The following is a 12363-nucleotide window of genomic DNA, read 5'->3' as shown; positions in this document are numbered from 1 at the left end:
TCTCTCTGGCATGTCCTCCTCAGTTCAACTACATGTCCCCCTTTCTTTGTCCTGGTTCCTCGGCCCGCCAACACGTGGTGAGCACACACTTTCCTACAGCCTCCCCCACAGTTCGCTGCTTTACGGAGTCAGACCTTCATAGATAATTCCTGTGAGTGTACCCTCAACTTCTGTGAAGGAGGTTTTCATCCTTACCTAGCTGTCTCCATTAGGCACCTAGTTACCTGCCTGGCACAGATTGGTGCCCGTTGGATTTTAAACGAGAGGGGTGGAGGAAACTGGGCTTGTTTGTGTTTAAGCCACAGAAGGCACAGTTTTCATTTTTTATAGTGTTGGCCAGTTTTAAGATGAGAGCTTGAAAAATGCCATTAAAATGAAGAATGGTCGCAAGGTAATAAAGAAACAAGGACTTGAGCTAAAAGCTAAATGACTGTAGTGGCTCAGATTGTAAAAGCAGTGGGAAATTTAATGAACAGTGACCCCACAGGAAAGTCAATCTGGCTGTTAATGTTTAGTTTTGTCATTTCTTCTGAAAAGTAATAAACTTCTATTCACTAATCTATTGGTTACGGAACCTGGGGTCATGCTCCCATTGAGCTTAACTCTGCCAATCTGCCTCAGCTGAAATTACTGACCTTCCTGGTGTAACAGGTAAACGTCCCAAGCAAGAAATAACTGCAGGTGCTCAGGGAAACAGTTACGGTTGTGGGGAAAGGAAATAATTGTGAACTTGACTGCAAGAGCTCCAAATAGTCTGCAAATTCCCCTAATATTGAGCCAATTCAGCCAGCAAAATATAAAGAATGAAACTGTGATTAATTAGTAGTGTCTGATGCCCCAGTTCTGTAACAAGCCATTCATCTGGATGCTGTAGAATAGTTATTGCAAATCTCATAGCAAAGGTGGTAATCAAATAAGAGAGAAAAATATGAACCTCTTTGCTTATGTTTAGCTATTAAGAACATGTATTTACTTAACTAGGTAGCGGGAAGAGCATATGTAAAGAGGCACCTTGAAAGCTAGCTAATTTAAAGAAGTGTATTTTACCTACAGGCTAAAATAATTCAGCTAAGAGTAGTATATCTGTGCCCTTTGTGGTGCAACAAACCTTTGTAAAGCAGGAAAGCTGCAAACTTTTAGGTAGCACCATCCACACAGGCTGCTGCTGTGAGCACTGGCCTGGGAGAGGCCGGAGAAGTCGTCTGCTCCTGTCCCCTGCCACCAGGCAGCACCAGCCTTGTCCTATAAATTTCTTTATGTGGGTTGAAGTTCCAGGTTGGCTTCATTTTAATCTTATCTGCTTCTTAAATCAGAAGCCGATGCTGTTTGGTTATGCTTTGTGACCGGCATGTTTGAGTGGTCTTGCACAGCATTTTGTCCTGTGAGAATGGGACTGTGCATGGGTGGGATGTGACTTTGGAAGTGGCTGAGCTGACAAAACTCTTCAGGCTTCACCACTCTTCTGGCATTTTTTCTCCAATTAAATAGTGGGGATTATCCAGAGTCCAACCTCTCTCTACACATGCACATTCCTCACAGTGTACAAATTTAAGTGGCGATTTATGAATTGGTTACATACTGCAATGTCACACTAAATTGGTATTTTCTTCTTTATGATGCTTTAATAAAAAAAAAAGTGTAGCTCTGTTTAAATATGTGTCTCACAGATAAAATTTCCTTAAAGTCTACTCAAGTTTATTTTGGCTTAAAAGCTGATTGCAATTTATGGTCAAATATATAACACAAATAAAACTTTACATTTAAAAAGTTATGAAGCTTTTTATAGTTTCCATCTTTTTTTCCCCCTTTTCTCTTTTTTTTTGTTGCTGGCTGGCATTTGGTTCTGTGGGCTGGAAAAATAGCTTTCCCTGATAGTAACGTCCTTTTCCATTAACCAAATCTTGTTGATGTAAAGGAAATTTTCCAGCCAGCAGTTTGCTATTGCCAAAGTACATTGAAAAGCTGGTAAAAAATAGTCTGGAGAAGGCCACTATTTTCATGAAAAGGAATCAACCCATAAAGGGTCGTACTGGTCTTCAGGCTGTCCTGGCACAGCAAGGGCCAGCAGCGGGGCAGAGACCTCCCCCAGCAGCCCCGGGGCAGAGCCGCGATGGGGACGGTGACCAGGGACCACCGCAGACCCCAGGGACCACCAGGCACGGACGGGGATATGGGGCAGCTCCGAGGCCGAGCCAGGGACCTCAGCAGGGGTGGTGGGGTCCGCTCCAAGCCCAGGGCAGAGGCTCCCCATGCTCTTCCTCATCAGCTTTCCCCACTGGAGCTGGCCCTGGGCAGGGGCTGCAGAGCCCCGGGGTGCCCTGGCCCAGGCAATGGCCCGAGCCCCATAACCCGCAGGACCCTTTCGGTGCCGCCTGTTGCCTTCCGCCTGCTCCGCACGGGTGCGACAGGGCAGACAGGAGGATGGCAGCCCGCCAGCCCAGCCCCGGTGTGCCCTTTGCTTCTGTGGCATGCATGGGCACAGTCCTGATGCTATTTTTACTCATGCTTTAATCTGCCGAGCACTCTTATCAGAAATATTTTCTCTTTCATTGCCCTGGCAGTATCATGCGTGTTCACTGTGCGCGGCCAGCAGCAGCCGCTCGGTGCCCCCCGGGTTCGTGCTGCACCGCTCTCACTGCACCTTTTTCTGAGCAGAGTTTCCTGGTGGCTTTTCTGAAGCAAATTTAGAAACTACAGACATACTAAAGTTCTCTTTCAAATAGAAAGATACCACGTCAGACTTCTCTGTGAGCGTACAGTGCTTCTCTGGGCCCGCAGAAAAGCCATGGGCAGCAGAAGTGCAGAGGCAGCAGTGCTCCCTGCCTGTCCGCGGTGTCCAAAGGAAAGACAAAACAAAAATGAGAGTAAATTAATTTTTAATTTGTCATGACGGCAGCACAGCCACTTCTCGCAGCTGGGCACAGGATCATTAGAGACTGACCTGTCCGCATCTGTACAGAAGCACTTGCTTCATCCAGGCAGTTCTCCAAGCGCAGAGTTTCTCTCTGACCTGCTGAGACTCGCCCTCAGTGCTGCCACAGTTCCTGTGGCATAAATGACTCTTTGCTTGCCACCATCTTCTCTCTTGCCTTCGGAGTGCGGCAGCGCACCCTCACGAATAATGGTGGCTTGGTGCGTGTGTCTAACGCGGTGTGTGCAGGGGACCACGTACGTGAGCAACGATTTCACAAACAGTGACTAATCAAACTAGTTACTTCCTCCATTCCACAGAGCTGCCCAATGGTTTGCAGCAATTAAATAGCATGATATGTGGGAGAAGCACGCATAGTAATGTCCGTGCCATGCAAAAAATGTTGACCCTTTTGTGGCCGTGGGCCTGGCACAATCCGCACCCTGGTCCCTGTTGCCACCTGCCCACGCCGGCACGCTCGGCCGCAGGCTGATCGGCTGGTTTGCTCTGGAGGAGTCGGTCCTGCCAGGCGTCTCTGTGTCCCTGTAATGTTCTCCCTGCCTTCCTGTCCTCATCCGCTGCTGCTCATCTTGCTGCAAATAGTGCAGTCATAGCCTGTGTGGTCCTTTATCTCGCCTTACTTATTTATTCATTTTAAGCATTTTGTTGTAAGAAAGTGTTTCCTCCTTCCAACAGCGTTAGTCATAGCATTTCTGATGTGTTTTGTCTCCCATTTATCTGTCAAGATCTGGCTAACGACTCTGTGTTCTCCTTTCTAATAGCTGGTGACACTGCAAATCACTACCAGAGCCTGGAGCTGGCAAGTAACTTCTGTGTAACACAAAGCGAAGACAAATCACTCATCTAGAACTGAACCACTCAGAAGAAAAATATTTCAGCTGCATCTGATAAGACAGCTGCAAACTACGCATGGCCTTTTGGAATATAAGACAGAATATGAAATATGTGGAAAAAAAACATTTCTGGATGGCATTATCAAAAATGTTTAGCATATGGTTAGCAGTTTGGAAGATAAACCTTTTCTACATGGCAGTAGGAGCAATGATTTGCTACCAGTGGCACTTTCGAAAAGCACATTTGGATCAGTCAGGTTAGGAAGTGATACAGAAATTTGTCAGCTAAACAAGGGAGGTTACAGACCTGAGGGCGAGATACAAAATAAGGTATTTATTTGCATAAGGGTCAATGAAAGTAAGGACATGAAACTACGGAACTTTAATCATAATGTTAGTCCTATTAAAACGAATGATAAACGGGCCACCCCCTGAGGATGAGTCGTAGCACTGAGCCTCCAGTTTAGTTGTCTTATAGAGTGCCTGAGATACGAAAAAAACCCAAAGTTTTCTCCCGATGTTTAGCTGTCCTAGATTGGATAGCAGCAGAGGGTCATATTAGCTTCTGTGAGATGAAAGAAATTTAATGCATACTGATTATATGTTACTGCTATAAGCCAAATAGCAACACTTTAAAAGAGTAAATGCTCTTTCTATAAATACTACGCGTATACTGTCGAATGAAATTCTCCGTTGAAGAGCCTTTTTTCGGCGAGGCAGGGACGTGCAATGGCTGTTGCTATATTGCCCTCTCGTGGGGCCAGCCTGGAAACAGCAGCTGAAGGGGCCGAGCTGCCAGCTCCCCTCCCTCGCTGCCACGGGTGTTCGCCGGCCCGAGCTGGCAGCCCGGTGATGCCCTGCCTGACAGAAAGTGTTGAGACACCTACGCGTGGTAGCGTTTTAGTCAGGTAAATCCATTTTCCCCTAAATCTTCTGTTGCTGCCTTTCGGTAGAAAACAGCTCCGAGGCTACGTCCCTACTGGAGTTGCAAAGATTGGCCCAAAACACCAAAACAATAAGCAGTCCAAATACAGCGCAACTCCTCTTCCCGATTCTCTTTCTGTGGGACTTCACGTCGCAAACAGTAATTAAAAAGCAGGAGGATAAAGAACATTATTTCGTGGCATAGCGCATGGATGACGTACATGCCAGGAGTGAAGAGAGCATACGAGGGATGAAAGTCTACACACAGCCATTTTGCCTTCCTGTGAATGATGCCATCTATCACACAGATTGCCGCAATTGCCTCCCACGTTGTTATATCTCATCTCTATTCTGTGCTCTTCTTCTTGGAATTTTAAAGCAGTGTTTTCCTGTCTAGCCAAGGTGCTTTTGTCACCCGCACTGAGCGAGCTGTCTGAGTACCTCATGGTCTCTGAAATATTTATCCTCTCACTTTTCTTGTCAGGTAAGGAAATTCTCCATTTTGCAGATGACAAAGTGAGGCACACAGATTAATTCTCAGATCCAAAAGGAGATTTATGCATGCAAAGTGGTGCTTAGGCAGAATTTAAGAGTCTCTATCCAAAATGTACATTGAGAAAAGCCCCGTTCAACGGCTGGAGGTGTCTGCTGGCATGCAGGAAGCTGGCAGGGAGTTCTCTTCTCTGCCTGAGGGAGAGGAAAAGTGACAGCGGTTCAACTCCTTGTTACGAGCCATTTATTTCTGTATATGAAATAGAAGTTCCTAAATAAAACTGCATTCAGCTAGGACTTCACATACAGCCTGTGCTACTAGCAATCATGTTGGGTTGGAGGGGGAGGCACAGCCTGAAAAGCTCCCAGAAGGGAAGGAATCTAGATAAGATCCTGGCCTGCCCTGCTGTGATTAGCTGTGTGTGCTGGTGAGGCCGCACCTGGAATACTGTGTCCAGTTTTGGGCCCCTCACTACAAGAAAGACATTGAGGTGCTGGAGCGTGTCCAGAGAAGGGCAACAAGGCTGGTGAAGGGTCTGGAGCACAGGCCTTATGAGGAGCGGCTGAGGGAACTGGGGTTGTTTAGCTGGGAGAGGAGGAGGCTGAGGGGAGACCTTATCGCTCTGTACAACTACCTGAAAGGAGGTTGTAGTGAGGTGGGTGTTGGGCTCTTCTCCCAAGTAGTTAGCAATAGGACGAGAGGAAATGGGCTCAAGCTGCGCCAGGGGAGGTTTAGGTTGGAAATTAGGAAAAATTTCTATACGGAAAGGGTGGTGAAGAATTGGAAGAGGCTGCCCAGAGAGGTGGTGGAGTCCCCATCCCTGGAAGTGTTCAAAAAACGGGTAGATGTGGCACTTCGGGACATGGTGTAGTCTAGTCTACCCTTAATTGGTTTAGTGGTGGACTTGGTAGTGTAGGTTAATGGTTGGACTGGATGATCTTAAAGGTCTTTTCCAACCTAAATGATTCTATGATTCGATTCTATGAAACACTGCGTCCCTTGTTCTATGCCCATGGGACACCTACATCCCCAGAGAAAATCTGCCCTGAGAGCCTACTGCAGTGTCAACAGGCATGCTGTACATGGTCTTGGCTTCGCTGAGGTGACCAGCTAGGAGTATGCTTAATTTGTGAGGCTGTTTGGAGCCTGACCTGCTGTTCAGAATTCATATCACATGCCTGAACTATCCTGGAGTTCAATTAAAATTACTTTATCACAAAACTTGATGCCCTACTTCTGTCCAATAACCTAGAGCCCTGCTCCAGGAAACATAAAACCTGCATCCTAGGCTCTTCTAATCCCATGAAAGTTTGAGCCTCCACTTCCCTGAGCTTACAAAAATGTCCTAAACATCAGGCACTGCGTATTTGGGGCGGGAATACTCCCCGATACTCTTGGGCCATTGTACATCTGAGAATGGAAGGACCATGGCACCAGCAGAGAGCAGCCATGACCTGGAGCGCAGCAGGCTGCTCGTTTCCTGAGGGCAGGACTCTGGCTCGTACTCCAGAGCATTTTCTCTGTTTTGAGAGCACTATGTTTCAATTTTCTTAGTAGCCTGAGGAACCGCAGAGCACCCCTCCCCGAGCTAAGTGCTTACACCCAAAGCTACTGATCGAGTCCCCTGTGGGGACCCCTGCCTTCTGCTGTCACAAATTCAGCACTTTTGACTACAGAGCAGTCTGAGTTCGCTAAGAAAGGTGCGGATCGCCTTGTACAAAATGCCCCATAAACTGGCAGCTAACATCTTTTCCTGTAATGCAGAGCCATTACTTCAAATGTCTGCAAGGGTGGTGCTGGTTTGGGATTTAGCTCTTGCCTTCTGGGCATGTTTCGTAATCTCTGGCTGCGGAAGAGAGCCGACAAGAGTGCTTTCAGGGCTCTGCATCCCTGTTTCTCTGGGGAAACATCAAAGATAAGGTTTCAGACACACAGCTATCTCGGTGTTTCTGATTGACTAGTTTACAACTCCCCTGTGCTCAGTGATTTGGCTTTTCAGCATTCCCACTTGGATGCCTGATTTTCCTGTCTTTGATGGAGAGTGACTGTCACCCCGCTATGTCACCCTTGCAGAAGGCAGTGGCAGGATGGGTGCTGACAACAGAGATGCCACCTCCTATACATCACAACTCCTACAGCCCTTTGCTGAACTCCTGCTAAAGTGCTCTTGACTGTTGGAAGCAAACAGCTGCACTGGACAGACTGCTTTATTTTCTTTCTTGCATTTATGACAAAGAGTGATTTTAGAACCCATCTCCCCTAAAATATTCTGTGTGAAAAGGGATATGTACGTTGCTTGCTAACAGCACTTAAATTTAGGCAAGAAATTTAGACATCTAAATTAGGAGACTAGCCTGCCTCATTTCCCTTGTACAGTGTGTGGAGAAAGAAAGCTCACCCAGAAGCTTTTCAAAGCTGGAATTAAAGGTCAGGGGCTGTTTTAAAGCCATCAGGAGTGAGTTACGTTAAAATGCAGTACAATATCTGGATTTTCTGATCTGTCATCTGAAGGACTCTCTCCCGTGTAAGACTAGGCACATATAAGACTAGGCACCTCCTTCCATTAAGTAGTGTATCTCCTAAATGTGATTGTGTGAGGAGGAATAGCATTAGCACTTTTCTACTTGATAATGCAGCTCAGCAGTTAAAGGAAAATGTTACATGAGAAAACAGATCCTGTTTTTCTGTAGACTGCAGATATCTTCTTTTGAATCCTTATTCAGCAAATCACTTGGGAGGTGATTCAAAGCCCACCCAAAGAAGATCACGTCTTAGTATGTACGTGTCTTTAAGCAGATGTTTAAGGACATCTTTATTCAGCAAAGCACACAAATGTGTGTTTAAATCCCACTTGAAGGCCATTTTCCCCCATAAGTGCATTATTGAACTGGGATTTTGAAATACATCATCACCTCTGTCTGTAATCTTTCCTCACTTTGGAGCTCTACTGTTTCAGAAAGAAAAGCCATATGGAACTAATTATGCACATTTTGTCTAGCAGATAGGCATTATAGCAGATTGTGTTTTCCCTTCAAGTGATTGTCCATATGAGCATGCAAACTGTGGTGTGCATATATCCAAACATGCAAGACAAGATTTTTAGCCCTAACAACATCCATACTGATGTACCTCCTGCTTAGCTGCATAATAATAAATGAACACACTCATCACTGCCTATCTACCTTTTTTTTGTGTCTCTGTATGTGTGTGTCCTGCCCTTACACAGACCTCACTCGTTTTTGGAACTTGTTTTCATCCTTACATTCTTTCATTTAACAAATGGACTTTGTTCCTTGTCTGTGGGCTCCTCAAAAACGTACAATAGAGTTCAGATTACAGGACGGAGATTTACCTTTCTGGCAGATATGCTATATACGACTATATTGCCTCAGAGAAAAGTATGTTCCTGGGAAGTATATTATTTCCTGAAACAGCTACACTGGCTTTCAGAGAAACAAGAGGGGCCCAAAACTGCAGAATTTCTACCAGCCACTTTCTACCAACTCCAGGGCTAGAAAGGAGGCATCAATCACTGGCAAAGCAGCCCAGGAAAGTGGCTTCTCCATCACTATTGACACTTTCATGACATGAGATCCCTCTTCATCTTTGGAGCATATAAAGAGGTTTGAGTGAGCTCCCTTTCCTTATCAGTGCCTCCAAACTGGCATGGCTGGTCTCCAGCGTATGATGAAAATGAAAGAGAAGAGAAAATACATGGCTTCTCTTTCACCCACCAAAGCATCTCCTTCTCTGGATTTCAGGGCACTTCTCAGGCACTTCCTCAGCCCTGAGACTTATCAGCAAGCACTGAATGAGGACTCTATATCTCTCAAGAAAATCTAGATTATTCTTTTTAAAGTTTTTTTCAAAACCACCAGTTTCATTCTCAACTTCTCCTGCCTGCCAGAACAAGACCTCGCTGTCAGACAGCTGAAAGGGATTTTTACCAAAGGGTTTCTTTCATAGCCCCACATGTGGCTCTGAGGCACCACCAGTCAAGTAGGCAAACTTGGGAGCTTCCCTTAGACCAGGCTCTTTCCCAGAGCCTCTCCAGCCCCTGAAAGACTGTACAGACTGCTCCTCATGCCCATGCTATCTCCCTCCAGCTCCCTCCAAATCTTGCACCAATGGTCAAAAAACCCCCCTAAACGTACTGGGATGAGTCTCAAGTTCCTTTGAGATGGTTTATGGCGTGGTGGCTGTGTGATATATACCTTCCTCTTCTCCACGCTCGTTCTTCTAGCAGTATCTCCTTTTGCAGCCTGCTTGGTAGATAGTGTGGGCAGACTGCTGAGGTCACAGTTCACATTTTCTCAGCATCCAAGCCAGAACAGACCCTGCAAGTGCACATTCTCACTTAGGGACATCTTCCTACAACATACCTTATTATTTCTCTGCCTTGGTAGGAATGGGTTTCTTTGCAGCTTCATCCAAGGTACACAGTTATAGAGGTTCCTTGGCTCTTACAAGATGAAATAGTAAGTCCCCCTCAGATTGCCCTGTGCTAGGACTCAAGTATGACATAACATTCATTTTATATCCACATGCACTACTTCAAGTGGATCAATCAGTCAGTGCAAACATGGTGGGAACAGTCTGGAGGACCTTGTGCAGCACCTAAGTCAAGAAGTGAGCCAGTGATAGCAGCATTCTGCATCTGAAATTGGTTTTCTTTTAAATTCACTTTATCCTAGACTTGTAAGTGACAGCATGAGCCTTGGGAAAAACTCAAATGTCAAATAATTCTTACTTGAGAAGTCTGGAGAGAGAGGATACAGCAAATAAAAGGTTGTACATAGCAAGCATTTTTATTTAGAATCACCAAGTATGGAGTTCTTTTCACCGTTTATAAACACCTCTTCATCTAAATGGCAGCAGTTGTTGACGATCTGTCTCAAGGTAGAGCTCTTAGTCTTTTTCTTATTCAAGCTGTTGCCTTCATGAGCATTTTACAAGTGAAACTTGATGCCGTGGTCACAGCCATTCAATGCTTTGCTTCTTCATTTTTGGTAAAATGTATAGGCATCACCAAGAGAAACACAGCACGCAGTGGAGGATCTTCTTGAGAGCTTGGAGAACTTCAGTCCCAGAAAAGATGGGACTCTGAGTGGTGCAAGAAGTCAAAGGATACCGTTTGATCTCTAGAAATATCTAGAACCATGTCGTGGTTTAGCCCCAGCCAGCAACTAAGCACCACGCAGCCGCTCACTCACTCCCCCTACCCCGATGGGATGGGGGAGAGAATTGGAGGAGTAAGAGTGAGAAACACTCCTGGGTTGAGATAAGAACAGTTTAAGAATTGAAATAAAGTAAAATGGTAATGATAATAATAACAATATAATTAATAATAACAATATACAAAGCAAGTGATGCACAATGCAATTGCTCACCACCTGCCGACCGATACCCAGACAGCTCCCGAGCAGCGATCGCTGCTCCCCGGCCAACCCCCCCACAGTTTCTATACTGAGCATGACGTCATATGGTATGGAATAGCCCTTTGGGCAGTTTGGATCAACTATTCTGGCTGTGCCCCCTCCCAGTTTCTTGTGCGCCTGGCAGAGCATGGGAAGCTGAAAAGTCCTTGACTAGCATGAGCAGTACTTATCAACAACTAAAAACATCAGTGTGTTATCAACATTCTTCTCCTACTAAATCCAAAACACAGCACTGTGCCTGCTACTAGGAAGAAAATTAACTCTATCCCAGCCGAAACCAGGACAAACCACTAAGCATAAGCAACAGTGCACACTATGTTTATCTTTTAGTGTGGTCAGTTCAGAAGCCAGTCATCCTCCATGACACCATATCAATACAGTCTTGTATTGTATATTATCAATACCAAGATTCAGCTAGACATGACTGCTGCTGCAGGCCACTTGTTTGTACCTGCCAGACTCTTGTACCTTCATATTCTACATAACAGCTTTGGAGGCAGATTGAAGGATACAGTCTTCTCTCTCCCCACACTATCAATCTTCATTATCAATCCCTTTCAACAACTAATTAGCCAGGTATCTTTCTACATTGGAGTCTACCATTTCAGAGGCTGAGGTGTTGAACAATGCAACTGACGGAGACAGACTGCAGTCTGGTTTCTTTGGTGCTGCTTATCCTTCCCCATCACTTTTCTGGACACTATTCTCACCAGTTTCAACTTCTGCAGCAACTGGCTTCTCTTTTAGCACACGGGCTAGACAACCAGCCCTCCTCATCTCAGAAAGAAGGAAATTCACATCAATGACTCTTTTCTCTCAGAAAATGGATCCCCTTTGGATTACCTACCAGCAGACTCTCAGTGTCAACCACTTTTGACAGTCCCCTACCTGACTGTATTCTCTCTTGTAGTAGCATGAACTTTAAGTAGCTGGAGGAAGTATGCTTTCAAAACAAAACTCTGACTAAGGCAATCTGTAATAGATACTGCAAGGCTTGAATATAGTGTACAGATTTGTTCACTCTTATGAGTTTGAGTTTCCTGTCCACCAAAGAGCCACTACCAGTTCTCTAGGGACGTGGGCTGTCTGGAACGTGTGCCAGCCCTTCCTTTCATATCCAGGCAATGATGGCCAATGCTAATTCTACAAGCAAGAACAGAAGTAGCAGGACCAGTTCCCTTTGTTGAGAAGCAGCAAAGCTCTGTATCTGGGGCATGATATTCCTGTCCAGTTTTCTGCAGTCTACCTCTCTACCACTCAAATTACAGGTCATGTTACCATTCTCACACACAGTCCACGTCAGTACAAACAATTCAAGACAGTATCTTCACAAAATTTTCTGTGATCAGGGATGCCTTGTGATCAATTTTCTTATGACTTGGAAAGGGAGAAAGTCCCAGACTTTCAGTAAAGGGATTTTGGGAAGAGTGGCTTCATCTAAACCTCAAGTGCCTGCATCTCACCGCACTGTGGCTGGAAGACGCTTGGGGTGAGAGCATGACTGATCTTGCCTAGAATGAAACCTCTTTATAAAGATCACAAAAAGAGTCTATGAGATCTGAATGAAGGCCAGTGGACTGGGTTTTTGACGTTGTATAAAAATGTGCCTGTGACCATAGAGGGATTTTTTAAGCATGATCCTACAGTACTTACTGAAGCTTAAGAACATAGAGCTCTTCATCAGTTCATTGAAAGTGCATCTGACAGCTGCAGCCACCTTGTCCTTTCCCATAGAAAAGTGCT

The sequence above is a fragment of the Pelecanus crispus genome, chromosome 1, assembly GCF_030463565.1.
Source record: "Pelecanus crispus isolate bPelCri1 chromosome 1, bPelCri1.pri, whole genome shotgun sequence".
Classification (NCBI taxonomy): Eukaryota; Metazoa; Chordata; class Aves; order Pelecaniformes; family Pelecanidae; genus Pelecanus; species Pelecanus crispus.
The sequence above is the reverse complement of the archived record's forward strand: the minus strand, read 5'-3'. Positions refer to the sequence as shown.